The sequence below is a fragment of the Staurois parvus genome, unplaced genomic scaffold, assembly GCF_062004578.1.
Source record: "Staurois parvus isolate SC_StPar_1 unplaced genomic scaffold, SC_StPar_1.0 ptg000476l, whole genome shotgun sequence".
Classification (NCBI taxonomy): domain Eukaryota; kingdom Metazoa; phylum Chordata; class Amphibia; order Anura; family Ranidae; genus Staurois; species Staurois parvus.
In genome coordinates, this window is record NW_028318272.1 from 1,428,419 (window position 1) to 1,453,686 (window position 25,268).

The 25,268-nt window shown below is 43.0% G+C and overlaps 2 pseudogenes; one reads left to right on the top strand and one right to left on the bottom strand.

Annotated features, from left to right (window-relative positions):
* Window positions 1-9,665: 9,665 nt before the first annotated feature.
* LOC149452348 (small nucleolar RNA U3) lies at window positions 9,666-9,772 on the bottom strand (annotated as a pseudogene).
* Window positions 9,773-22,680: 12,908 nt separating this feature from the next.
* Window positions 22,681-24,191, top strand: LOC149452349 (peroxisomal acyl-coenzyme A oxidase 1 pseudogene; annotated as a pseudogene).
* Window positions 24,192-25,268: the final 1,077 nt, after the last annotated feature.

Here is a 25,268-nt window from a genome sequence, read left to right on the forward strand (position 1 = left end):
GTCAAGTCCATCCCCACCATCAGGGGCCCTGGTGAAGGGCAGCCTGGGACTTAGACTCCGCGCCCTGAGGGACTTCAGTCTGTGGGTGGTAGTTGTCGTCAGCCAGTGCGTCATTGTTAGCTCTGCCTGTCCGTTCCTCGGCCCCTGCCCTGACAAACATTACAATGTGTTAGAAGAATTACTTGGACCTACCAAATCCCGGGGACCTCTGTCAGCACAGAGAATCAAGACATCTGCAAGCCGTGGCATCAGCATTCAGGAGAGTCAGGGAGGGGCTACCCCAGCGACCCAGAGCTGTGTTCTGGAATGGAATAGTGAGAACATGCTGTGCTGGTATTGTCACATCTGGGGCTATATCCAGGCTCAGTGCCCCCTGCAGGGGGAGCCATGGAGTGTGGAGCCTTTCTATTCCCAGAAGGTCTGTACTACCTACCTGGATCTGATTGAGGGGCAGTTCAAACGTAATGTCTGTGTGAACCAACTTCATGCGATGGCTTTTCTGGTGACCCCTGGGTATAGCGGGGCAGTTGGGAGAGTTGTCCCCATAAAGAAGACCCCTAGAGTGGTGTGTATATAGGAGTACCCAGTAGTGCCAGTGACAATATCTACTTCCTGTGGCACAGTTGCACAAGAGGTCGGGGCTGTAACGGCGTATACCCAGAGATGGACGCGGTTCAACCATTTTGGCTTCAACCTCCATCTTGGCAAAGGGATTAACCATCCTGAAAAATATATTTCTCCCTCATTCTTCCCCCCTCCCTCCTTAGAGAGGCCCAGCGACATTTGGCCAGTATGTGTGTGAGTTGGGAATGTCACAGGAGGGTCATAGGAGCTATAAAGCCCCCCAAGGGAGCCGGGGCCTCCCTGTCCAAAGAATCTGCAAATTGTAACACCTCGTAAGAGATAAGGCAAGCTTTCCCAGGAGTTGAAAGAGATTCCAACCTAATAAACCTAACTCAGCGTAGGTGACAGAATCAGATAAACACTTTTCAAAATCCATTTCTCCCCTATGTCTCATATCTTGGAATATGAGAGACTTACATAATAACCGGACCTATCGTCAGATTGGCCACAAGAAGGCGAACAGTTTGATAGGTCACTCGCATTGTCTCGGATACATAGGAAAACAGAAAAGTAGATCTCGTGAACCGTACAGTGTATAATTTCATAATTCATATCTAATCAATCCTCAGACGTGCCTGCATAATAATCTACCCGCGGGTGGAATGTCACTTGTGCAACTGGAAAGTTATGGGCCAAAATATGAGTTATGGGAGATTTTGGCTCTAGTTGAGGTATCCACCCATACCTCCACGCCCTAAGTGGGGTATTGGTCCTTGACATCAGAGACACCCCCTGCTGGGGACAACAAAATAGGCTGTCAGGCCTAAGAGTGGGAGTTGAAGACGTCTCCCATTTTAACATCAATACTACCTGGGGAGACCCGTGCTCTTTTGCTCTGAAACTTGGATCTGCTAACCTAGGACTTTGGGAAGTACCTTAACCCTTTCACCTCTCTCTGATATCTCTTTGCTGTGCTGTTGGTCTCTGTATGTTTATATATATATCTTAGTTACATCTTTTCTTGTAAATATTTTTATTGCACCCATTTGACCTTTTAGTAATAAATCTTTCTTCCTGAAAGTGTTGAACTGTTTCTATAGCGCTTTATTGCAATTTACGAATTCCTGCCTCTAAAGAGAACGCTACTGTGTTTGTTTAACCCTCTGTATACCCGTGTTATACAGACGATTACCTCAACCATTATAGTGTTATAACTGATATTTCCGAGTTTCCTCTTTCTCTGTACAAAAAGGAGGTGGTGGCAGTGTGAAGGGTTAATTGCGTAATTAACCTGACCCAGTAACAATCGATCAGGTTGCCGGTACATCGATTGTGGTCCAATTAGCTGGAAAATCTTTGTGCAGGGTACAGCTGGGTGTGACATTGTTACGCACGTGGCATCGCGGTTTTAGATCGGCTAGTCCTTCGGTCATGAGTTAGGTGAGAAGGGATGGGGTCTGATGCCGCGATCGTGACAGGGGTGATCCCAAACCTAATTCACAACATTTTAGTGGGACAGCGTGCCTTTTCTTCATTGAACTGTGGGACTATGTGAGCAAAGGACTGTCTAAACAGAGTAGCATTTCTATCCCCTTTGAAGTGCGGGACAATGTGAGTAGGCAGACTCTAGAGTAGGGGTGTCAAACTGCGGCCCTCCAGCTACAAACCCCATGAGGCATTACAGGGCTGATAGTTAAAAGCATGACTCCCAAAGGCAGAGGCATGATGGGACTTGTTGTTTCTCAACAGCTGGAGTTTGACACCTATGCTGTAGAGAGTGATGACGGTGGTATAAGTAGTGCTGATGATACAACTGTGATAATGATTACACCTGTAGTAGATGGTCTGCAGACCAAGGAGATCTGAGAAGGGAAATATCCTATGAAGGTCAAGGTTGGGGAGGATTTGGAGAAACTTCTCCACTTCAGGTTCAAGGAGGAGGAAGGAGAATGTTCCTCTAGTCCAATGCATCCTTATTGGAGGTGTCAGGGAGGGTATTTGACACCACCCAAATGTAGGACCCCATGTTAAAAAATGCCAGAGAACAAGCCACAGTCAAGCCATATTCTCCTTGTAAAAGTGTGGGTGTCCATTGGGCAAAGAGTGTCTCTCACCTCTTATGTGCCTGCTCTGTTCCCATATGCCTCCTTTGTCTTTCACTTCATTGAATAATATTTTTTTCTATCTCTTCTCTGTGCCCTATGCATTCTTTAACTTTACATGGCTTTGTGTGCCTCTTTTGTACTATTTTGTTTCCTCTGTACCTTTGCCACCATGCAACCATATATTTTTTGTACGCCATTTCCTCCTTTGTGATTCAAGCCTCATTTTCACTTTCTTTGTTATCTTATTTATCTATTGTACCTCCTGCTTATTAGCATCTATGCTCAAGCCTTCTCATTATGCCCATGCCTCTTTTAGGCCTTCTGTTGCTCTTTCTGTGTCCACAAGACTCCTTTATTTGTCACACTATTTTCCATGTTCCATACCTCATTCAGCATTTTTTGAGCTCCCATGTGTTTAGCTGGGATAGGGAAAGCTTAGGGAGTGCTATAGGTAGAGACAGGTTGGTGTACGACTCATAGGTGCTGATGTCCTAAAGTAGATATAAATCGTTACTGAATTTCCATTAGGGAGAAAAATGCTGTGTCTTGGGAAATAGACTATGCAAATGTTTCATTGTGTTTATCTGATTTTTCCATGTTCCTGTTTTCCAGTATTTTCAACCTCCACTTTTTTATATGGCTGTTGTTAATTCATTCACATTTTTAATTTTTATATTTCCACTGCACAATATTCTTTTAGAATGTAAGAATGGGTAAACATTTTGATTTGTTGGTTTTTAAAAGATGAATGTCTCCATTGATCTTCCTTACAACTTTTTTCCTTACAACTTTTTTACAATTATTTCCTGATCTCTTTCATTGAGTTCTTGTTATTATTATTTCTTGTTCTCTTTCATTGGGTTCCTTGAGTGAGACTTCCAACTCTGTTCCAATATGCTGTCACTCTCTACATTGTCATAAGAATCCAGGGAGATCAAATCAAGAAGTTATTTTACATCAGAGAACCATGTGCAGATAACACCAAGAGAACTTGTAGCCATCACCTCTGAGAAGCCAGTTTCTAAACTGGGAGCCTTATCTTGCAATTAAACTAAGTTTAATATGAAGACAAGGTGGTGTTTAGGCCTAGAACTTTTTTCTAATTCAGAGCAGGGATGGTCTTACAATAAAAATAAGTCATCACAATGAAAAAAATTAAAAATAAAGACACGCTGTTTAAAAACAAAACTCATTAAAAAACCTGCTAGCTCAGCATGCAGAACCTTTTGTCTCTCTCTTTAGACCTGCCTGACCTTGCTTTTTAAATAAAAGGGGTTACCTAACTTTAATGGCAACAATGGAAGCTATGGCAATGGGGGGAGGGATAAATACAGTTGTGCTCATCAAAAGCTTGCATACCCTTGGAGAATTGGTACAGTATTTACCGTGTAAAAAGAAAATGAGTGAGCAGGCAAAATATATTTCTTTGTTTTTATGGGATTCATATTCACAGTGTGCCAGAAGCTGTGAGGTGTATCAACGTGTTGAGCATATTATTGGGCTTTTTTGTGGAGTTGGCACAGTAAAGTCTTTCTTTCTGGCAACTCAATTGTGCAGCTCATTTTTGTTCCAGTATCATCGTATTGTGCTCCTTGAAACAAAAGGGGATAGTGTCACAGGAAAATCTGTGTAACAAACTGCTCCTACCCCCAGGAAAATATCACCTGTCGTTTATAAAGCTGTGATGAGCCCAATAAGGTTCTCCACTAGCTAAGAGATTGTCAGAGCCTGATTAGAATTGTGTGAGTGTTTTGAAAAAACAAAAAAAACATGAAATCCTTAAAATGAGGCTGAGAATAAATAAATCAAAGAGTACAATATACATCTCCTGAAACTAAGAGGGAGCCGCTGCTGAGCTGCGTGAGCTGATGCTGCACACCTGTGTAAAACAAGAAAGGAGAGAGAGGAGTGAACAGCCCATAGTGTAGCATGCATAAGGAAGTTTAATGGATAAACTAGGGGGAGTACAACTGGGGAAATCAGTGGTGGAGAAGGACCTGGGAGTTCTGATCATAAGCTTAAAGCAGAGTTTCACCCAAAAAGGGGAAGTTCCACCTTAAAGACTGGTCCCCTGCTCCCCATTAAGGATTGGCACCTTTGGGGAGCGGGGGGGAGTGGGTACCCGAAATTGACAGGTACCCGCTCCCACTTCCCCTGTGATTGCCTAGGCAATCGGAAGCTTAAGTTGTCCTCCTACCCTCTCTCCCCATAGTCTTCTGGGACACGTGACAGGTTCCAGAAGACTACGGGGCCATTCAGGAAGCACAGCGCTTCTCGCACATGCATGACAGCTTGCGGCTTCACAGCCAGGTGCCCACACTGAAGATGCCAGTGCCTGGAACACAGGATGGCTGCGAGAGGACACCGTGGGATCATGGGACAGGTGAATGGCTGTTTTTTAAAAGTCAGCAGCTACAGTTTTTGTAGCTGCTGACTTTTATTTTTTACAGTGTGAGTGGAACTCCACTTTAATAATGGTATTGCCAAGCTGCAGTTTCTAAAGTGAGCAAAATCCTCTCTTGTATTAAAAGAGGTATAGACTCCAGAGAGAGAGATATCATTTTACCCTTGTACAAATCATTAGTAACACCTCATCTGGAATCTGCAGTTCAGTTTTGGGCACCAATTCACAAAAAGAACATTGTGAGAAGGGCAACTAAACTGATAAGAGGCATGGTAGAGCTCACGGACAGATTAGAGGAACTGAATTTTTTCTCTCTTGAGAAGAGGAGAATAAGGGGGGATATGATCAACATGTATAAATGCATCAGTGGTTCATATAGTGAACTCGGCGTAGAGATATTCACCAAGTTATCAGAGAGCACAAGGGGCACTCTTTACATTTGGAAGAAAATAAACTTCATCTCCAAATGTGGAAAGGTTTCTTCACAGTAAGAGCTGTGAAAATGTGGAATAGACTCCCTCAAGAGTTGGTTCTGGCCAGCTCAGTGGATTGCTTTAAAAATGGCCTGGGTTCTTTCTTAGATACACAGAATATAACTGGATTCTAACATTTATAGGTAAAGTTGATCCAGGGAATATCTGATTGCCTCTCGGGGATCAGGAAGGAATTTTTTCCCTGCAGGAGCAAATTGCGTCATGCTTTGCTGTTTTTTTTTTGCCCTCCTCTGGATCAACTGTGGGTATAGGATTATAACTTTTTTTTTTTTTAATGGTTGAACTGGATGGACTTTTATCTGTTTTCAGCCAGACTAACTATGAATCTATTAAAAATCTTTAAATAGGGGCGTGTCTTGGCCACAACGGAAGGTCGCATGTTAGCAGAGCTCCGCTCTAACGGGAGATTCTAGCTGCTATCCTGGGACACTTTAGCGATGGGTCGGAAGGTGCCCGTCCACTACCAAGACGCCCCACTCGCAACTTGGGAACAACTTACCAGAAATGTTCTGTATGCAACCCCCCGATCCTCAGCAAAGTAGCTCCGGCCCAACTCCAGGCTTGATGGCCGCCTTGGCCTCTCCAGGCCGCTCTCTCATGATAGACCGCCCAGTAGCAGGTAAACCCTCACTTCTCTCTCTTATGCAACAGATCCCTAAGATGTTGGGAACACAGAATTCCCTACAAATGGCGATTCCCTTTCAGCTTGTCTAACGACTGTAGGGGCTACACCCATGTCCTTTAGAATCTGGAAGAACTGCCATCCTTCTGTGAGGCCCTTCAAAGTGGATGTGCTGGGAGCTTTGGCTTCCTGACACCTGGCAACAGGATGCTCACCACCCCGATGGCACCCATTTCTCTGCTTCGGATAAGGCAAACCCTGACTACCGACTACCATCCGGGGCAGAGGATGGGGGCCCTGCAGAACCAATCACCCAATTCTAAAGCTCAATGCTCCTGATCTCTGTCTCGGTGACCCCGTCTCACCTCACACTCTGATTTTAGGGGCACCGTTTATATAGCCTTATGACACACTGCCATAGCTGCCTGCTGCATGCCCTAGACTCTAGATGCAGTGGAGTCACTTTCCGGGTTCCTTACTCTTCAATCAGTAGGAACTGAACTGTAAGGCTGGAAACTGTACATTTTGTTTTTTCCTATGGCCTTGCTGCATTCCATGGAGTCCGCAAGTACTTTCTCATTACACAATCTGGACTAGTGCCAGTTAGCTTTAATGGTCCTCACATAGTGGGTGGGCACTATTTTACTCTATGCGGTAATTACATGCTTACTCTGATTGATATTATCTGCTGGGCTCACTACTGAAGAACGATGGTATGTTGGGCTTGTCCCTTGGGGGGTCCCCTGTGGCGGGGACTGTGTCGGGGGCCTCGTGATCTTGGGAGGAATGACCCCTCTGGAGACTTCGAGTTCTGTATCGCTCTGTGGCCACCCTGCGGGTGCATGGGCCTAGTCAATGAGGGAGGGTTTCTTTGGGAGCGCCCTCCCTGGGGCGGGGACCTGCACCAGCACCTGTAGAGCTAGGGTGGTCGTGTGCCCCTCGGGGACGGTTACCTCTTGGAGCAGCATTGGAGGTGGATGCCAGGATCCCTGAATGCCCCATTTGTGTTGCTGCTTACCCTTCCGACCTATGTGACCTTTATCCTCCCCTTACCATTTCCCATATCCCGGCTGGACCTGGCCCTGAAACAAATGAAAGTAGGCAATAGCCCTGGCCTGGACGGACTCTCCGTTCAATACTATAAATGCTTCCACCTAGTTCTGGCACCACGTTTTTTGAAAGCATTTAATTCCATTATAGACTCCCCTGCTGCTTCCCCAGCTCTTTTGGAGGCCCATATCACTCTTATCCTGAAAGATGGCAAAGAGGCCACACAAGTCGAGCACTAAAGACCAATATCATTGATCAATGTACTCAAAAATTTTGGCGAATAGGCTGTTACCCTTCCTGAAGGGATGGATAGGCTTAGACCAGGTTCCGGGCAGAAAGGCAAGGTTCATCACTGGCTAACAGTTCGAGGCCAGAGGGGATTCTTCCTTTCAATGGATGATGAAAAGGCATTCGATTTGATAGCCTGGGACTATATAGAGCTAAGTCTGCGCTTCTTGGGTATACACGACCGGTTTTGCTCTAGAGTCATGTCTCTATATTCTTTGCCTCAGGCTAGAGTATGCTCCAATGGTCTCTTATTGGAACCCTTTCAAATACGCAACAGCACGAGACAGGGATGTCCGCTTTCACTGATCCTCTTTATCCAACTTTAGAAGCCGTCCTTTGGGCTATTAGACCCAACCCTTTGATAAAGGAGGTCCAGACACTTAGAGATGAGGTGAAAGTGACCACCTTTGCAGATAACATCCTTCTGGCTGAACCCCACTCTACCTTGCCTGAACTTCTACAGGAACTGGATCATTTTCAGTCCCTGTCCAATTTATCGATCAATCATTCCAAATCCCATGCTCTTAGCATATCCCTACCAGAAGACGAGGTGTCCTACTGTGTGCATTATTTTCCTTTTACTTGTAAAAAGGATAAAAGGATATGATAACATACCTGGGAATCCAACTACCTGCGGACTTGGGGGACTTACATAAACATAGTTTTCAACACCTCTTGTCTGCCATAGTTAGGGACCTCAGCGAATGGGATTGATCCTGTTACTCCTGATTTGGCAGAGCAGGCATTCTCAAGACAAATGTACTACCGCATCTTTTATACTTTCAAACTGTCCCTATAGCCTTACAGCCTTTTTCACTTCCTTGAAACACGCAATTCTGGAGTTTCTCTGGCATAAGAAATCTCATAGACTTAACTACGCCCTGTTAACAATGCCTAAACATAGAGGTGGACTGGGCCTCCCAGATCTTAAGAAGTATCACTGGGCTTGTCATTTGTCTAGGGTGATCGACTGGTCTGTACATAACTGGATCAAGGCATGGGTTTCGGTGGAACAATTATTTTCCGAGAAACCCCTTCATGTTTTACCTTGTACACCCTCAGCTCAAGTCCATCAGGGGGTGAAAACCCACCCACTGTTGGGACCGACCCTTCACATTTTTCATCAGGCCTGTAAACTCTATTCTATTTCATCATTTCTGGACCACTTACAACTTTGTGGTTCAACCCGGACTTTCCTCCTGGTGCCTCTGGGAATTTTCTCCTGGGAAATTGGCCAAGGAGCATGCTGAGGGCTCTTCACTTTTTTGACATGGGGAAGTTTAAAGACCGCTTGGACTTCCCTATGCAAGACCCTAATAAACCAATGCCCCTAGGGGCCTACTTTCAAGTAAGGCATTTTCTTAATGTACCTTCAACCAGAACCAACTATGCCCATACTAGGACGGCCTTCAAAATGTCCTGCTCTTCGGAGCAATCTCAAGCTCATATGATATCCTCTATCTGTAAGGTAATAAAGTGAGCGCTCTAAAGACAAATAGCAGCTGGAACACTCAAGGAAATCACAGTAATTTGATATCCTCTATCTACTCGTCCCTTTTCCCTGACATACCTCTCTTGAGTACTACCACCTGTTCTAAATGGGAAAGGGACTTCAACATCACCTTTGATGAGGAAGATTGGGAGAACATCTGTCTCTATACGCATAAAGGAACCTTGAATGTCAATATTCAGGAAAGTGGCTATAAGCTGCAATCTAGATCGTACAGTACCACGACTGTGGTACAAAATTTCAACCCGGCAGTGACTGATCAATGCTGGTGGTTTTACTCAGCACCTGGCACATTACTACATATTTGGTGGCAATGCCCAGCTTTAACTAACTGCTGGATGGAAGTCCATCGTATTACCACCGCTGTGACTGAAACCCCCTTGGAATATACCCCTGCGCAATTCTTGTTGCACTACTCTGGATTACCTAAACGATCATACTTCAAGTCCTTTGTGATGTACATGATCAGTGCTGCTAGATTGTGCATTACCATCCACTGTCGTGCTGATCATGCCCCCACAATGATGGAGTGGTTCCGGCGTATTAATAAAATCAAAGACATGGAGGATCTGATACACGTCTCTCAGGATAGGATCACAAATTTTCGAATGACATGGTTGTGTTGGCTTCAGTATCAAACTCAAACCGAATATACTAATTTCCTCCATTTTGTACACTTTAGAGCACATTCCAACAGTCAAGAACTATAGAAATGATCCCTGAAAGTATAGTCTTTAATCTCCTCCATTTTGAAAGGTGAACAAATAGTCTCACTTTACGTGTATGTTAGGAGTCCTTTAGGTAGATGCATGGGTGGCAGTGAGAACTCTCTACTCGGTTTTATCTGGGTGAGTGTTGAGTGGGCGTGCCCTCCCCCCCTCACAGCATCACCCTCCCTTTCTATACCCCTTTCCTTTTCCCCCTACCCTCCTTCCCTCCTGTGTGACCCCCTTCTTTATCTCTCTTTTTCTTATCCCCCTTTCCCTTCTCAAACCCCCTCCCCATGCTCTTTCCCCCTCCCCCCCCCCTTTTTTTCCTCACTCTTTTCTCTCTCTTGCTCCTTTTTTTTCTTGTTTTTCTTCTTTCTCTGTCCCCCTTTCCCTTCCTCTTCTCTTTATTTTCTTTCTTCTTTCTCTTTAATGTCCCGTAACTCCACTAGACATGCTTTTTTCTCGATTGACTTGTGGGAATAACCTTACAGTGTTTCACTGCTCCTATCTTTTGTTTCTACATGGACAGGTACATAACTGGCACTGAACAGTGGTGAGTGAGTCTCAGTCATCCTTCTGAGACATAACTATTGGCAGAGGCCCTCCACAAGCTGTATATATTGTCTTCTGCTCACCTAATATAGGGGCCGTGCTCCTTCTTGTTATATTTGTTTTTGTTATCTATAAGTTAGATGTTTATGTTACAGTGCCATGAGCCTGCAAATTAGAATTGTTCAAGTTCTTCTGCTCTGTAAAAGCTTTAAAGGTTTTGCCCTTTTTTGATCTATAACACTCGTACGTGCCTGGATGTGCCTGTTGCAACTTCTCTGTATCTGTACCACGTCAAATTTGTGTTAATAAAACTCTTTATGGAAAATAAAAATCTCTAAACATATAGAGATGTTTAAAGACAACTGAAGCAGTATTGCCAATTGAATAAGTAAAAATAAAACCAAAACATAAACTAATATACATAACGGTAGACAACATGACTTCACTTTTTTCCACATGGGTGCCAAATGTTGTTTCAAGTTCCCAACAAGCCTGATAACCAGTAAGTTCAGAGAAAAGTGGCCACAGAAGCTCAGGGGGGAACACTTCCTGAAAGAGCTGGAGTTTCAAGTGCCACGCCCCTCTGTCCCAGCATATTTTAACAAAGCAGTCTGATGAGGACCATAGGCAGTTGTAACCTGCCATGCCAGGTCTGACCCACCAGTAATACAAGTGGAAGATTAGTTACAGCCAAACTACCCTTTAAAAACCAATAACAATAGAGCTATTGTGCAAAAAATGTCTATAACTCTTTATAACTGACCCTGAAAGATAAAAAGAGTCACCTATGAAGAGATCATGTTAGGATGCCTGCAGGTATATCCTGAGTGCGGTGCACTGCAAATCAGACTTTCTTGGTGGCATCGTTTTGAGGGCTATTCTGTGATTTATGGGAGAGAGATGCCTATGGATAATTCACCTGCCTTGCGGGCAGGTGAATTATCTATAGGCATAGTTTAGCAGATTGTAGAAACTTATTTGCTTCCACAGGTGAACGAAAGCTGTGATTCTCCCCATCCTGATTAATTAGATAGAGAACAGTGGGGTAGGCAACATGAACTTCACATGATTATGAAATAACGTAGAACGGATGTGAGTGTAAGCTTTCCATTTTTGTGATACTTCCTGCGAATAGTCGACAGAAATTAGCAATTTGTGTCCATTAATGTAAAGAGCAGGTTAGCGGGTGTGATGCAGCATCATCTACTTTGTTGACTGAACTGGAATGCATTGGAATGGTGTGAATTTTGTCTTTGGAATCCATGTAATCTACTGTCCATGCATTTTTGATGCTGTTGTCTTTGGGTAACAGGATCACTTAGAGTGATGCTAATGTATATTTGGGCTGTTCCAGAGTGATATAGTGCTGAAATCCTATGGAGCTTTAAGGAAACCAATCCAAGGAAGGATAAAACCATAATTAAATAGTCCCAGTTCACCCTATTATACATTTTTCCAGATTATTAGATAGGAGTAGGGTGGGCTGGGAATGGCAACGGCCATGAGATATAAAGGAAAGTGGACAAAGGAGAGTTAAACAGCAGCCAATACACTCCTTCATGCCTCTGGTCACCATATGAGATCTTTAATCAAGGACAATTTATGTGGATTCACAGAAATTGTTCTGACGATGACGACTACAGGAGTGAAGCTGGAAACCTATACGGTAGATTTAGAGAGAGGGGCTATTCACAACGCACCCTTAAAGAAGCTAAGAAATGACGGCGAAAAGGGATAGAAGTGACCTCATTAGACTAAAAGATGAGAAAATATCCCAAGATACAGGAGTCAGAGGCCCAGTAAAGATCATAACACATTATGGGGCCCAGCAGTGGGATGAAGTACTTGAGGTCCTTAAAGGCCACTGGCATATTCTCACTCGGTCACGGGAATTGGAAACCATAGTAGGTGCAACACCCTTTATGATTGCTAAGAGGGTGAGAAATTTATACGATACACTGGTACAGTCTGAGTTTGTTAAATCATCAAGTAGAAACTGGCTTACTGATCTTCCAGAATTAAAAGGTATGTTTCCCTGTGGGCATTTCAATATTTGCAAATTTGTAGAATGTAACAAAGTGCTCACCGACTCTGATGGGAGGAAAAATGGTCAAATTAGGCAATTTATTAATTGTGCAACAACAAGAGTACTCTATATCATGGAATGCCCATGTAAAAACTTTTTGTGTGTAAAACAAAATGTCAACTCTGTATCAGAGTCGCTGAACACATTAAATTTATTAGAACAAATGAAGATACATCAATTGCCCAACACTTTATTGAATACCATGCAGGTCAAACCGATGGTTTAGGACTAAAAGGTTTCTATGCCCTAAAACTAACAAATAGGAGAGGGGATTTTAATATGGTTCTATTGAGGAAAGAAAAAAGATGGATTTTTTGAATTAGGGACTATGACACCAAAAGGATTTAACAATGAATTGAGCTTAAAAGTCTTTCTTGAACCATAAATGTCTCCGTGATAATAATATATTTGAAAAAAAAAAAAATCAGATCTGATGATAATCTTGACCTTACTTATTTAATCCCTGGATATGATATGACCAGCTCTGAAATTAAAACAAAGAGTGTTGAGCTCTGTTAGGTCATTATATTAAGGAAAGGGACTCCTAAGTAATGACAGTGTAATGAAAGTTAGAAGTACTCTTCATTTTAAATTTTATTTTGTAATGTAGGTATTTTGATCGCTGTTCCTTTAAGAAAGGGACCTCCTCAGCTGCTTTTATAGGCTGATTGGGTAAACTGCCCCTTTAAGAAGCTGTAGGGATGTACGTCCTGACGTCCTGATGAAGCTCATGGTCACATGGGCGAAGAGCATTGATGTAGGCAGCATCAACGAGTGGCAGGCTCTGTCCCCACAGTTGGCGTTACCATCGTCTGCCTCACTTAACCTGCACTGCATGGCAGAATAACCCCGCTCTAACTCAGGCATGCTGAGTCTAAGGAGGACAGCGGAGTAAAGTGGCGAGGTGCACTTCGCAGTGGAGCGAATAGGATCCAGCATTGAGGGAGACTTGACATCAGGTGTCGGAGTGGTGAGAGCCTCCAGGCAAACTTTGTGAGACTGTGTGTGGATTTCCACCTTCCACTTCAGCAAGTTGGTTTGATGAGATGGATGGATTGTCTGCTGCTGCATTATAGCATTAAATCTTGGCTCTGCTTCACTGTAGCTAATGATCTAAAGATGTTTCCCCTCTCGCTTTTGAACCTTCTCTCTGAGCTGCTCCCTTATATGGTTTAAAGGATTTGGCTTGCTGCTATCAGGGTTGGCTTAGCCTATTCATCTAAAGGCTTGAAGGTCTCACTGACCGTTGTTATACAGCCAGCATTACCCTGATGTGGCTAACAGCATCTACAACCGACCAGTGTTAACTTAAATAAGACCATATGGTCCACCACTGAATCCGGATCAATAATAGTAAACTGTAGGCACAATACTTGATTTGAACTTTGCCATGCCTATATAATTAGATGGACTACCAGCAAGCACCATTGAAGCCTTTTTGAATGGCAGGATAAGATGCTGTTAAGTCTACTGCTACGCATGATATAACTTGCTAATAAGGTTCAATTGCAACTGCTGTACTGTCCTCTTTGTCTTAAGCTTTCATATCCAGGAAAAGTGACACTGCACCACAGTGAAGGCTGTGATTGTTCTGGTCTATATAGCCTGAACCTAGGCCATGGTCAGATAACCTGGTCCTCCTTCCTATTGTTTGCTTTTGCCAAATTGCCATTCAATCTTACTTTAGCTCTTATGTATGCATGTCAGCGTGTATGTGCTTGATGGGCCCGGGCTCTAGTATGTTCAGGAAGATAACGTTATCGCCTTGTTTTTATTGGTGATTGGAGGATTTTTTAGGCCACTTGGCCAATTAATTTGTTTTTGTGTAAACACTACACTGCAGTTGCTCCTCTAGTAAAACTAACTCTTGGTTCCCTGAGAGTTTTTTCTAGTTATGGTTGCTGCTTTTGAGGTATCCCACTGATAATACAGTGAGACAGTGACCGTCTGTATAGTGACTATATATTGAGATCAAACGGAGTAGCACACCCAGGTTTAATTCTATTTATATGTTGGTTTGAATACAAAGGGAGGTGTCCTTAGCTTCCATGACAGGTATGAATTGATCCTCAGAAACATAAGCTTCTAGGGTCTGTAGTTTTTCTGGTGGTAAAGAAGGAAGCTTTGCCTAGAAAAGATAGTGCTATATTTAGTTGTGATGAATCTCTGAAGAAGTGACAAAATTATCTTTTTTAATGTTGTATAGGCGGTGATAAATGTTTTTGAAGGTGTGAGCTATGTCCTTTGTGTACAATATTTTTTCTGGATGTCTTAATTGTGGAGATATAGGAAGCTTATTTCTTGGCTTGGAGAGCTTGTGCTAATGTTTTCCCATGTTTGTTTCCCCATTTAAGATATTATAAATATTTACCTCTTTTGAGTCAACTGAAGAAGGTGTGTAGATTGCTTTGTTTGTGAGTACACTCCAACTCTCCCACCTGATGGAGAAGCTAGAAAAAACACTGTGTGTAGTCTTTTTTCTTGCATGCTCCCAATTCAATAAATTTACCCAGCACTGTAGCTTTCTGGGCTTCCCATAGCACATCAGGAGAAACCTCTGATGTGGCATTTTCTAAAAAATAATGGTGATATAATAATAAATAAGGTGAACTCTCATGTGAGCTATGTCTGTCACGTCAGAGAGGAGATTTCCTTTAATTTCCAATTTTTTGTTCTGGTAGGGATACAAAGCTGAGTCATGATTGGGGCATAATAGAATATAGTGGTTACTTCTATAGAGACTTTATGAAATAGTTCTAGATGATGATGGTTGATAAAAATATGGTCAATTCTGGAGTAGGAATCATGTATTTGGAAGCAAAAAGAATAATCCTTATCTGTAAGATGTGACATTCTCCAGGAATCAACCAATTGATTCTCATGGAGTAGTCTATGAATGTGAGCAAGGCATTTGTTAGATATGGAGGAAGATCCTGGAGAGGTATCAATCACTGGGTCTAAAGCTATGTTTAGTGTAAATATATGCCAGGTACCACAGATCCTCAGGATAAGCCTGAACAGTTTTATTATTGAATTACATAACAAACAAAAAGTGCTGCACAGGACCCCTTCCTTACACATGTGTTGACATCACATGACTTATCCTGAAGAACATTTGTGTGCTGGCACATATTTACACTGTGTTGTGCATGTTCCAGTCTCCAGGGGGTGGTTGTTGCAGCACCCAGTACTTTAGAGCCCATTCCAGGAACATGTGCAATGGGAATATGGACTATTAAGGCTACGATTAGATCACCTGTTAATATACTTAGCCCTTGGGAAATTTTGGCTAGGTTAGTAAGAATTTGGGAGATTAAATAACGGTCTCCATTGGGAGAATAAATATTGGCCAAGGTTCAAAGTGTGTACCCTAATGCACCATTTAAGAATATAAATATCCCGTGAAGTTTTGCTAGCATATAATAAAGTTGGAAAGTAGTATTCCAGGGAAAGCTAATGGTAACTCCCTTAGCTTTACTACTGTCAGATAGGCCATAATACCAGATGGAGCAGTAAAAGGAATTAAATTTAGTGCTGGTGGAATGCATTAAATGCATCTCCTAGTTAAAAGCCACACCATAGGTTCAGTTAAGAGTTGATGTTCCACTTGGTACAAGATTCATACTGAGATGAACATAAATTCCTGTAGGTAAGGATGGGGAGGAAAGGGAAAGATAGTGAGGACAAGGGGGAAAAGAAGAAAGAGGAGAAAGAAACAGAGAAAACATGAAACCATGCTTACAGCACGCAATCTATTGCAGTGAGAGTTTACCCACACACCAGTTAAGCTTGTGGCACAACATAATGTGGCAAAACAAAAGCAAACCTGCAGTGGGTAGTCCCCAGAAGGGAAGGGGTAGCTCTTTTCACTACCCTTTCCCTTCTGGGGGCTGCCCACTGCAGGTTTTCATTTCGCTCAAAAACAAAACAATAAACAAAGCCCACCATTATGGAGGGCAACCAACAGAGATCATATAAATAAGAAACAGTTGCATAAAAAAATAGGCTTTAAGAAACATATATTTGGGAATAATTAAGACAGAGAGAATGCAGTTGACTATGCATATCTCTGTGTTATTGAATGAAATTAACTAAAAAATTGTAAAACAAAAAAACTGCTGCAGAAAACTGCACACATTTCTATGTGCAGACCCAGGGGTATTGGAACAGAGTTTCTTTGATGCTGTGTGCAACTGCTTCTTGGGAAGTTTAGTGAACGAAGGAAGCACATCTTGCCACCAAGGCAGCTCTGGGGGAATTTTGATCTAAGCATAGCTTCTCCTAGTCCTCAGGGAAGCAGAGGAGGGCCAAGCATCCATCTTTATGTGCAATTAGGTATGCAAGGAAACCCCAGCGGCAGATGTTCGCAACTTGTAGTCTGTCAAGCAGATTGCAAAAGGCCCTGCAATGTTCTTGAGGTTCTCTAGCAAGATCAGTAAAGATGGTAATAGAGGCACCATCAAAATCAAAGGATGGGGTGTTTAAAAAATTTTGCATATATTCTTATAGTAGTGGAAATGGCAGATCTTGTCCTTAGGTTTTCCAAGGATAGGTTGTGTGGGTGTAAAGTTTGGTGTACCCAGTCAAATCTGAGCAGATGCATAGTTGCATAACATAGAGTTAAGTATACCCCAAGTGGTATCAGGGAGATCTTCATCCTTAGTGGTTAAACATTATTCTGCCTATTGTGGTTTCCTTGTACTTCTAATTTGTATAAGGCTGAGCGGTGTGCCATTGGTAGCTGTTGTGCATATGTCTGTAGCTCCTGAATGGCTGCGGTATGGTGCTCGAGCCTTTCTCAAAGTCCTCCAAAGGAATTCTTTACTGTCATAGTGGTAAGGATATGGAACTCCCTTCCACAGTTGGTGGTGTTAGCGGGCAGTGTCGATAACTTAAAAAAAATCCCTTTAGATGGGCATCTTATCGAATGCAATATACAGGCATATGGGAAATGATATTGACATAACCACATACACACACATACACAAATAAAGGTTTAACTGGATGGACTGGTGTCTTTATTCAACCTTACCAGCTATGTGACTATGTCATTTTGAGTCATGTGGGACTACATAGTTACATACAGTAGTTAGTCAGGTTGAAAAAAAAAAAGTCCATCTAGTTCAACCAGCATAAAAAAGACAAAAAAACTAAAATAAAATTTGCAGTTGAAAATGGCGTTAAAAAACACCAAACTTTTCAGTAAGAAGTTAAGAGAACTACATTTATACCAATCAATGCTGAATTGTTGACGTTATTGCAGGGAACAGACTAAAGAGTGATGTATAATTGTTTTGTTGAGTTATATAATAAGGATTAACCATTTCCCTGACACCACTCCCTGTTAAGTTTTTTATCTCATAATAAACCATTTAATTTTGGCAGTGTTCAGATTCCCTATACTAACACCACCTTCATACTTTTGGATGATAATATAAAATAAATACCTGTCTCAAGCACACCTCTCAGAATGCAATTACTAGGAAGGCTGCTGACATCAGGGTCAGAGGACAGCAGTTGTAGATAGAAGAATCCTCTGAGACTACCAGATGTGTTGGGGGTTTGACAAGAAAAAGCCACTTACTCAGCAGTCACAGAAGGTAGGAATGCCACTAATAGCAACAGTGAATTATCCTTTACTTTGGTTTACATTATATAATGTGTTTGCAAGGATGATGTGGTGATGAGGTCACTTTAGGTGAGGAAAATTGTTCTGTTTCAAATGCTGCTTTATGCATTGACATACCTTTTTAGACCCAGTCTGTCCAGTATGCTGACTTTGCACCATGAACAGGCACCCTAACTCTTCAGTAAGGCACAGAAGTTGAATCCAACACAGTTTTACTTCAGCTAATAGTAGTACATAGGATGGTTTTCCAGTATTTTTAAGTGTATGAAGACAATGACTTTTGTAATACCTGTCTCTGCAAATACCTTAACAATGAACAAAATGCGGTATCTCCTGCGCTCCAGGACCCAGACCGGTGGTGAGTAGATGGAATCAAACTCCAAAAAAGGAAGGAACCACCGAAATAGACAAGGTCGTTTCAGTTCTGCAAATACCTTACACAGACTCAGTGAACATGGCAGAAGTGGGAGAGTTTAACTAGGACTTGACTAACTAGCACTAAACAGGAATGGAGCCCAGAGGCAGATACCTAAATCTCATTATTAAACACGTTGGAGTGACCCAAAACCACCACTTTATTGCACATAAATATTTTGAAGTATTTTATTTAGCCAGCAAGTGGAGTGCTGAATTTCACTTCGCAGATGTCTTTAGCATGTGTTGTAAGAGATAGATGTTTACAAACCTCAAGAACTCAAGCTAAAATTTACACAGACATATAAATGACTGATCATTATTACTCATCCCTTATCAGTCAGCCTGGGGATCTGGCCAGTAACACACTACCTCTCTTAGGGTGTCTCCACTCCGGACAGAGAAACAGAGACACCTTTGGTCAGCAACATTGTCAGTCTGCAGAGAGGGTAGTGTTAGATGCACTAACAGATTTAAATGGACTTGACTGACAAATTAAAGCCAAACTCCAGATAACATGTTCTATGCTGTTACAGCTATGTTTTTCATCCTTTTGGGATAAAGGTTTTACATAAATGAATAAAAGCTAACCAATGTAAGTGTAACACCCTCCAGATTTAGCCAGACAAGATTTTTATTAGTCAGAGGCTGAATAGCAGCCTTGGATGAGTCAGCCTGGGAGTGGGGTAGTCAGTTTACCTTAGGACAGGCTGGGGGGGCTCTAACAGGTTAGACGTCTTGAGCCCTTCCACCTCTCCAGAAACCTGAGAGCTGAGGGGTGGAGGAGAGGAGGAGGTCCAGATCTGCATGTTTGAAGGACCTTGGCCAATGCCCTGGCAGGAGGATGGACATGGTGATTAGGGCAACCCTCAAATGTGGAAGAGCCAGGGGGAGGTGGCCAGTGTTGGGCAGAAGATAGACTGAGGAAGGCTGGAGTGTGGAGCATGGGAGGGAGCCCCAGGGAGGGGAGCCAACCTACAGGCAGGTTGCTGGAGAAGAGGATCTCCGCTGCCTCAATGTCTCCAAGGGAGGACAGCCTGGGTAGTAAGGAAGGAGCCATTGCAGTGTAAGGCCTAAAGGCAGCTACCGACCCACTAAGCTAACAGGAGAGGACAGTGTTCGTACTCTTACACCACCTGGGCAAGATAAGGGGAGAGGGTGGTCAGGTGCAATACCCAACTAGCTGTCCTCTGGAACTGTTCTAAATTAACAGCTCTTTAGGCTCCTTGCTCAGGGATATCCCCAGGCAGGTGAAGTGGAAGAATCATCCAGGGTCTGAGGAGGTACACTTAAGAGCCTTTGGTGCTGAAAAGACTGTTGCTAATCTGAACCTTTGTACATAGTTGTTAAGGAGTTATCCTCAAGTTCTATGGTTCCTCAAGCATCCCATATACCCCTAGAGCCATCCAAGTTTAACCCCTCAATAAAATCACAAAAACCAAGCTCATGGACTGTTTACTGACTCCAGTGTGCAAAGTGTGGGATATGCATGCTGCCTGGCTGTGCAGCGCATAGGGGGACCCAATTCAAATCTAGCGGCCCCTAAGGGGGTAGTGCTACATACGAACCCTAGTCAAATGTTAAATTGACCCTAGTCATGTTAAATAGTTTGTCTCAACCCTCTAACTGCATCATTTGCTGGACACATTGGTCTTTTAACCACTTGCCACTAGGTCACAGAGGATTTACTGACAAAGCGGCAGCTGCAGGCTCAGCAACGTAAAATAAACATGAGTTTGCTTCTAGGTTTCAGACACGCCCCCTGCTGACCCACGCTGTGGTTGTCACAGGTTTCAGCCAATGATTTATGGGTGAGACCTACTGATCGGCTATGTGCAATCACAGAAGAGGCCTGTGTTTACAAACACACAGGACACTGTTCATAGAGCAGGGATCTGGCTGTTGCTTCTCCCTACCAAGCAGGGAGAAAAAAACAGCCAGATCTGTTAGTAAAAGCAGCACATATTACACACATTATGCTTGTTAAGCACATAGTTAACCCTATGATTACTCCTAGAAATTAACCCTTTCCCAGGCAGTGTCATTATTACAGTGACAGTGTACAGTATTATATCTGATTACTGTAGTAGTGTCAGTTAGTGTCCCTCCTAGCGAGGGTATGATAGTGCCAGATTGCCTTCCACACTGTCACAGTCCCAAAATAAGTTGCTAATCCCCACCATTACCAGTATAGCTGTGTATAGCTGCCTAAATTGCATCATAGATGCGTAAATTCCTTTATATACTCCATAGTTAGTGTCTTTTGGATATATCTTATAACAGAAAGTAGAAAAATGTTGGTCTTTTTTTGTTTATGTAATAAAAAAACCCAGTGATGATCAAATACCACCATAAGAAAGCTCAATTCATGTGAAAAAATGATATAAATTTCAATTGCACACGGTGTTGCATGGCCACGCAATTGCCAGTTAAAGAAGTACAGTGCTGAATAGCAAATATGCCCTGGACATGAAGGGGGTAAAACCATATGGAAGTCAAGTGGTTAAAGGAGGTTGAAAAATAACACTTACTTGCCTGATCAACAGGTGAAAATAAATAAAAAAGCCTAAAACAGAAAACTAATGCACCCATCACATGTAAGAGTTGGTAAGCTGCAATATATCATTCATTTTTTTGGGGGGGTGGGGGGCTTAATATTGCTTTAACTGACTTGGTAAATGAGGGCAAAATGTTTTGATAAACCAGGCGTATGTGTTTATGCCTTATTCCTCTTTTGCTGCATGCTGATTGGTATCTCGTGCTAGACCCTATAGGTAACTGAGTTTTTACTTTTGGTTTAAACACAAAATGAACACATTTTACCAGTAAGCATATTACCTTGGTGCTTACTTGTCCTCTTCTTCCTTCTTTTTTTTTGTCCCCCACCCCCATTTCTGTGTCTTTTCTGTTCCTAAATACCCTACTGTGAATGCCGGTTAATTAAATAACTGCCTTAAAGTTTTAGACTTCTGCTGCTTATGTTCAACAAAAATCTTCAGGCATCTAAGGAATCTGATGCAATCAAACAAATTGTGCTTCTTCTTGAAACATCTACAGAGAAATCAAGACCTTCTGGATGCCTCGCAATTATATTCTAAACATGAAAGTGATTGTTTCCAGGACAGTAATATAATGATATGGGTTAAACATTACCTTTCCATTTCAGTGTGCATCATACTACAATTTTCTAAATCTTTAAATAAATTTTAGTTGTCACATCTTTGCAATAATAGAATTACTCAGGACATTCTGTATACTGTCTGCGTACGTCACATCACCAGCAGTCTCACTTCCTACACATTACATTGGCTTACTGCTTTTTTCAGTAGTTTATTTCTCATTACAAGACTGGAACTGAACATGGGATTATATAGCACACAGACAGTGTTGACCAAATGCAGAGATTTATGCAATTCAAGAATAACAATCAGTTTTCTGAAGATTATATAAATCTATTGCTATAGCCCAGACAAGCTCAGATCCTTCCATTAACATTCCAACTTACTTTAGTTTGAATCAACTCTCTTTAGGGATCTGCTTTGTCAAAACTCTTGCAATGTATTTATCTGGTTTTATTGCTACTGTAATGAGTATTTAAAATAAAAAATTAGAAAGTTGGCTAATGAGAAGCTGCAGGGAGGACAGAGGAGTGCATAGAATAATTGTGGACTCTACACAGTTGATGTGTAGTACCGTATGTAGAGCTATATTTTAACTATTGCTATATGAAATAATATACCCCCATCAGATAGTTCTAAGTTATTATAAGTGTATCTTTTTTAGTTTTGTACAGAATAAGTAATTGTTTGCACTCCTATCAGGTATTTATTGTCGGTGCCGCTGCAAGGGAGATTAACTCTTTTTGTTTGTTTTGGCTACCATTGTAATCTGTACTGAAAGATGACTTTTAAATTGTCGGAGATGGTTTCTCTGATTTTAAAGATATTTTCTCGTTCTTGTGTCTTGTTGAGCCTAAGGGACAAGAAGGGCATGGGAATGTCTACAATGATACACAAACGTGTTAACCCCTCCCTGTTCTAGTTTTGGCTTTAAAAATGCAATCAGTTATGAGTAGTTCCACCATCAGTTTATGATCTTGTTCATTTGGTTTAATATATATATATATATATATATATTGTGACAGTTTGAATGGTGAGGTGATCGATGGACGCTATATGTCACCTCGCATTCGGTCATACTTGGAAGTTTAATGTGAAATCTACTCCGGGTTTTCTGGGCCACTATGGCAGAGGTGAGAGCGGAGAGATGAACCCGGACCTGAGCAGAGAGAGGGCCACTGCCTCCTTCAGCCCGGAGACCATCACTAATATCCTGGATGGGTGTCCGGAGAGGACCCAGAAGACGAGGGAGATAGAGAGTCTTGTGATCAATGACCTAAGCTTCCAGAATGAGGACCCTAATTTCTTGTCCTGCAGTGAGTGGTATGAGCTGGTCATCAAGAAGAGTTCTCAGATGGTTAAGAAGATGAGAGACCATGGCATATCTGACCCTGAGGAGATCTGTTGGTTCAAGAGCTTTGTACATCGGAGCCGCCCTGAGCCCCTTGATCTTCACTTGGGCATGTTCTTGCCCACTCTGCTAAGCCAGGCCACCCCCGAACAGCAGGACCATTTCTTCATGCCTGCCTGGAACTTGGAGATCATTGGGACATATGCTCAGACTGAAATGGGACATGGAACCCACCTCCGAGGACTGGAGACAACAGCCACCTATGACCCATCTACACAGGAGTTTATACTGAAAAGCCCCACTGTGTCCTCTATCAAGTGGGGGCCTGGAGGGTTGGGAAAAACATCAAATCATGCGGTAGTGTTGGCACAGCTCTATACCCAGGGGGACTGTAAAGGGCTTCATGCCTTCATCATTCCTTTTTGCCAAATGGGCACCCATGAACCATTGTCAGGAGTAACAGTTGGGGACATCGGGCCTAAGTTTGGTTTTGATGAGATTGACAATGGTTTCCTGTCATTCAACAAGTTCCGAATACCAAGAGAAAACATGCTGATGAAATATGCTAAGGTAGAACCAGATGAAACATATGTAAAGCCACTCAGAGATAAACTGACATATGGTACCATGGTGTTTATCCGCTCAATGATAGTAGGGGACTCGGCAAGAAGCCTTTCTCGGGCCTGCACTATTGCAATTCGGTATAGCGCAGTACGAAACCAGTCTGAGATCATAGTTGGGGATCCAGGGCCACAAATCCTCAATTTCCAGACCCAGCAATATAAGCTGTTTCCTCTGCTGGCCACGGCCTATGCATTCAACTTTGTAGGTTCATACATGAGCCAGACATATCAAAGGATAAATGGAGACATCCAGCAGGGTAACCTGAATGAATTACCAGAGCTCCATGCCTTGTCTGCGGGACTGAAAGCCTTCACTACATGGGTTTCCAGTGCGGGTATCAAGGAATGCCGGATGGCATGTGGAGGGCATGGATACTCAAGATGCAGTGGAATCCCTGACATCTATGTCACGTTTACCCCAGCCTGCACCTATGAGGGGGAGAACACTGTGATGATGCTGCAGACAGCCAGGTTCCTGTTTAAAAGTTACACTGCAGCCATATCAGGAGAACGTCTTGGTGGGATGATTTCGTATCTGAACGATGTACCCTCTCGGCATGTACAGCCTCAGCCTTTGGCTGGTTGGTCTCAAATAGACATCAATGATTTGCTCAGTTTGGTGGAATTTGGCGGGCAACTTCCTGAGCAAGTGGGAAGATTGAGGAAGTGATAAGAGCCTTGCTGCAGGCCACTGCAGCCCAGCAGAAAAACCAATCGCCAGTTCGCAGAGGCCAATGCAGGAGGCAAATCACCAGTTTGCGGAGGCTCAACGAACACAACAGGAGGCGAATCGCCAGTTGGCGGAGGCCCAACAAGCACAACAGGAAGTGAATTGCCGGTTTGCGGTAGCCCAACAAGCAGACCGAGAGCTCCTTAAGGAGGTGGCCCATCACCTATTGGAATTAAAGAAAGAGTCTGCAGATCTGCTGCCAGTGGAACAGAAAATGGCACGGGCCAGCTATTTTTTGCAAAAATTGACGCCTGCAGATGATGTGGAAGCCTACCTCGCAAATTTTGAAAGAGTTGCTGTTTGGGAAGGATGGCAAAAAGAGCAAAGGGCGGGGCTGCTTTCACCATTTTTGACAGGTGAACCCCAAAAAGCCTATTATGACCTGGAACCAGATGCTGCACAGGATTATGAGAAACTGAAAGCTGAGGTCCTTGCACACCTGGGCGTCACCATTGCAGTCCGGGCTCAACGGGTGCATCAGTGGCATTATAATACTGACAAGCCACCCCGCTCCCAGATGTTTGACTTAATACATCTCACCAGGAAGTGGCTCCAGCCAGAGGTATTGTCAGCCCCTCAGGTTGTGGAGCGTGTGGTCATGGACCGGTATCTACGTGCGCTCCCTGCCACTTTGAGGAAGTGGGTCGGCCACGGAGACCCTAAGTTGACAAACGAGCTGGTGGACCTGGTGGAGAGATATACAGCCGCTGAGGACTTGTTGCACTCATCTGAGCCGTACCCCAATGTTGCTAGGAGTGGAAAACTATTCGGAGGATCTGGTAAGACTGTTCCAGGGGTCAAGGGCTCAGGGAAAAATGACACGACTATTGTTTCAGACAATGAGACTGTGGGCTCAGGACCTAGAGACTGGCCAAATAGGTCAGGAAGGTCCCTGAGGCCGTTTAGAGGTCTGGGTACAGAACATATAAAATGTTATCGTTGTCATGCGTTAGGTCATATTGCTGCAAACTGTCCTTTAAATGATGAACCTATGCAATGTGAAAATGCTGATTCAGG